General features: G+C 43.7%; 1 pseudogene; it reads right to left on the minus strand.

The window, feature by feature from the left end:
- Nucleotides 1-1685: 1685 nt before the first annotated feature.
- On the minus strand, nt 1686-2622 carry LOC103285062 (high mobility group protein B1-like; annotated as a pseudogene).
- Nucleotides 2623-4474: the final 1852 nt, after the last annotated feature.

Consider the following 4474-nt stretch of genomic DNA (forward strand, 5'->3'; position numbering starts at 1 on the left):
GACCCCTGAGTCTGCAGGCTGACGCTCTATCCACTGAGCCAAACTTGTTTTGGCTACCCTGTATGTTATTATATTATAATAAGTACTAGGGGCCCAGTGCACCTTGAAAGGAGCTGTGGGCTGTGAGGCTGTGGTGTGCACAGGTGTGGGTCTCGGCCCATCCTCCACACCCCCGCCTGGCCTCTCCCGCCATGGCCCCTGGTCCCCTCTCTGCTGGCAGCCCTGCTCCCGCTGACGCCACTCCCACATGCTGACTGCGCAGAGCGATTGGGGGCGGCACCAGCAGCTGGTGCAAGCGGGGCCGCACTGTCAGTGGGTGTGAGTGGCGGCTACTGTCCTGATTGCCCCTCAGGAGCAGGGGGTGGTGGAGAAGCCCTGAGGGGAGATTGGGGCCGGCAACCACTGCTCACAACCACTAATGGTGCCAAACAACCGGGGCTGGTCCTGGGCTCCAGCAGCAGTTGGGAGCGGGGCTAGCGCTAGCAGCAGGTGTGAGCACCTGGCGGGACCGCGGCACGCATGGCAAAGAATTCTCAGTAACCACCAGAGGCTTGCCCAATGACAGCGACCGGCGCCTTGCCTTGGTTTATCGCTCCTACTCACCTGCTCCACCATCCCACCATGGCTGATGCCTGCCATATTCTATACTCTGCTGCCTGCTGCTGATGCCTGCCTTGTTCTGCATGCACCCCCTGGTGGTCAGCACACGTCATAGTGGCCGGTTGTTTGGTTGTTCTGCCATTTGGTCTATTTGCATATTAGGATTTATATATATATATATATATATATATATATATATAGAGAGAGAGAGAGAGAGAGAGAGAGAGAGAGATAAGACTTTTAAATAAAATCCTATATAATAAAAGCCCAGCGACCAGATGACCAGAACGACTGGTCGACCAGTCGCTATGATGTGCACTGACCACTAGGGAGCAGATGCTCAATACAGGAGCTGCCCCTTGGTGGTCAGTGCGCTCCCACAGTGCGAGCACCACTTGGCTGACTGGGATGAGTTGCGCTCCCACAGCTGGCCGATCCCCATAGGCCATGCCCCCACCAGTGCACAAATCCCGTGCACCAGGCCTCTAGTTATATATAATAAATATTTGGGTCGAGGGCCAGGCTGTGGTCCCAAAGCATTCTCCCGCAGCTGCTACAAGATTGGGCTTTTTTTGTCTTGTGATACTGATGCTTAAAAGCTTTCTTGAAGTCCTCATATCTGAATATCTAATGAGCTTGCAATCTTTTTTTTTTTTAATAAAAAAATTGTATTTACTTAGAAGCATTCAGAATGTCAACAAAACAGCTACAATGTTTTTGTTTGATTGTTTGTTTGCAATTACAGTGTGGTATTCAATCAATAGAACAACAATTATTTTGTATAAGCTGCATCAGACACAACTGAAGATTTTAAAAAAAACCTGCCATCCCCATATATATCTAATTTGTGCTGTGTGCCAACAAAAACCTGCTTTAAATTTCCAAGCCAATTTACAGCCCCCATACTGTAGCAGGCAAGGTTTGTGGCTATGGAAAATACCACCAGGACAGGGCTATCAAAAGACATTCAGTGGTGTGTTATCCATATAAGAAAAGACACTGTACAGTTTAAAAACAAATCTTACACAGCTTTACAGTTCAATATTTTTCTTTAAAAGGAGTTGTGTATAGGGGGGTTAAATGTTTTATACATAAGAAAAAAAAACTGCTCTAGAATCATCATCTTCATTTTCATCTTCTTCATCCTCATCCTACTCTTCAACTTCCTCATCTTGCTCCTCCTCCTTTTTCTTGCTTTTATCAGCCTTGATGACGCTTTTTTTTTTTTTTTTTTGCCATATCAGGCTCTCCTTTAACTCAATACACGGGAACCTCCTTTCCGTATTTCTCCTTCAGCTCAACCTTCTTTCCATTCGGCACCTTGTCACCTGCAGCTGTGCGACTCCACATCTCCCCCAGCTTCTTTGCACCATCACCAATGGACAGGCCGTGATGCTCTCCTTTGACTTTGGGGCGATACTCAGAACAAAACAAGAGAAAGGCCAAAGAAGGCTGATTGGGTGCTTTGGGATCCTTACATGTCTTTTTTGTTTCCCCTTTTGGAGGGACACAGGTTTTCATTTCTCTTTCAAGCGGGCCTTGTCCGCCTTTGCCATGTCTTCACCTCTTCCTTTCTCTTAAAAAATAAAAAAAAAAAATAAAAAATATGTATATATATATTATATATTTTTGATTTTTTTACAGAGAGGAAGGGAGAGGGATAGAGAGTTAGAAACATCGATGAGAGAGAGACATCCATCAGCTGCCTCCTGCACCCTCCCCCGCACCCGCCACTGGGCATGTGCCTGCAACCAAGGTACATGCCCTTGACTGGAATCGAACCTGGGACCTTTCAGTCCGCAGGCTGACGCTCTATCCACTGAGCCAAACCGGTCAGGGCCTCTTCCTTTCTCTTTTGCAGGGAGGTCTTCCACCTCTCCGAGCACTGCACTTCTTAGCAAACCCTGGGAAGGTGCCTGAAGCATCTGGGAGCTTCTTCTTGCGCTCCTCCCTGCAAGTTTGCACAAAGAAAGCGTATGATGACAGTTTGCCACTGGCCTTCTTAGCAACTCCTTTACCCATGTCTCCTTACTTTCCTCAGCGACCACAGAGTCGCCCAGTGCCCATCTGACTTGCACTTGCCCTGGCGCTGTGTCCATGGAGCTCCATGCAACACAATGGCCGTGAGAACATGGGCCGGATGCAGCCGAGCTTGCAATCTTTACCCCACATTTATACAGTCTTGTTGAGAAACTACTGATGTATTTATTCAGTAATATTTAAAGTGTCATATAGACAGGAACCATTTACATGTTTCTCTCATATTTTATCCAGCACCTAGTACAGCACCAGACTTAGATGGGTGTTCATCAGGCATCTGTCAGAATCAGTTCTATCCATATCTGAACAGAGGGAGGCCCAGCTTTGCAGAAAACAAAAACTTACTTCTTTTCACTTGACTTTTTTACCCCTGTTAGAAGCATACCCATTTCCCATAGCTTTCAAACATGAACTCTCACATTAGCCTTTGCTTCTTGAGTTTTTACCTTTGCATTGATTTCAGTCAAATTCAATTTCTTCATTCTTCTTAGAGCCTGAGTCTGAATAACACCATGCAGGAAATGTCAAATTAATTTGTTGTGGATTATCTTCTAAAAATTTTCTCTTTTGTGGTGTAAAATTATAAAAAAAAATACTTTCTTGAATTGGCCAACTCCCCATCTTCCTTAAAATCCTATAGTTCCTCCTAATCAATATCTGAATGAAACCTGAATTCTGCACAATTTAATTTCTAGCATTCTCATTGCTTTTCTTTTCCTTTTTTTTTTTCATATTTTACACTTAGCCTTGTATCTTTGAACCAAATAATATGGCCAATGAGGACTTCTGGTTTCTATGTTCAATCCTCTTTCCTGGATACAAGAATATCAAGTTATTAATTTTCAATGATAAATTTAATTATTACTTGGCGAGAGCACCTGAGTTTGCATGATCATAGCAGTTTGTCTCTTAGCAATGGGCATGAGAACTCACTCTGTAATTTAAGCCACTTACTAATTTTTGCCATAAGGAATTACTGCAACCATAAATACTCTAAATCCTTTAGGTCACCACATTTTCTCCTGTTGTAGAATAACATGCTAAGCCAATTCAAAATCAGAAAGTTGCCTCGTAAGTGTGCAATTAGAACAAGTCACTTTAGATGACTCAAATATTAAGTAGGGTGAGGCTCAGATTGCTTCTGAGCAACGCTGTACACTTGCAAGGTTTCTGAACAGTGTGTTCTGCAATCTGGGTAGGTAGGAGCTATAAAAACTGTCATGTAAAGGCAACAGGCAACTTCTGTAATGGGTAAAGACATGAATACTGCTTTGAAGCTGACTGTTCCTTCAATCTGGGTAAACCTCAATGGGTCTTTCATTGCACAAAAGTAAAGCAAGAACCACCTATGAGTTATACATTGGTCTGAGAGAAAAAATGTGATGAAATTTTTCATCCAAATAAAAACATTTTGGACTGTGCACTCTGTCAATGTATGGTTTTGTCTCAGCTTCTGCTTACTGATCTTCTCTCAGCCTCAGTTTCCTCTTCAGTAGAATGGGGACAATAATATCTGGGAAGATCAACGTAATACAGTACAAGGAAACCTCTTTGACTTGTGTCTCACACCTACAAGGTGACTTAATATTAGTGATGATGATATACTGAAATCTCATGGCTCTTAAAAATAAATATATATTTTTTTGGATTGAGATGACACTGTGCCAGTAAATGGATTTTTGTTTTCCCCAGAGAGGTGGGTACTTTGAGAAAGAAGATGTCAAAATGAAATCCAAGTCCCATCCTTGCTGCTTGTAGGAGGACCAGGTAGAAAGTACAGGGCTGCAAGTGCAACATGGAGTTGGCTGTTGATTCTCCACATGATTATTCTCCA

This window comes from Eptesicus fuscus, chromosome 2 (assembly GCF_027574615.1).
Source record: "Eptesicus fuscus isolate TK198812 chromosome 2, DD_ASM_mEF_20220401, whole genome shotgun sequence".
In the NCBI taxonomy this organism is placed as follows: Eukaryota; Metazoa; Chordata; class Mammalia; order Chiroptera; family Vespertilionidae; genus Eptesicus; species Eptesicus fuscus.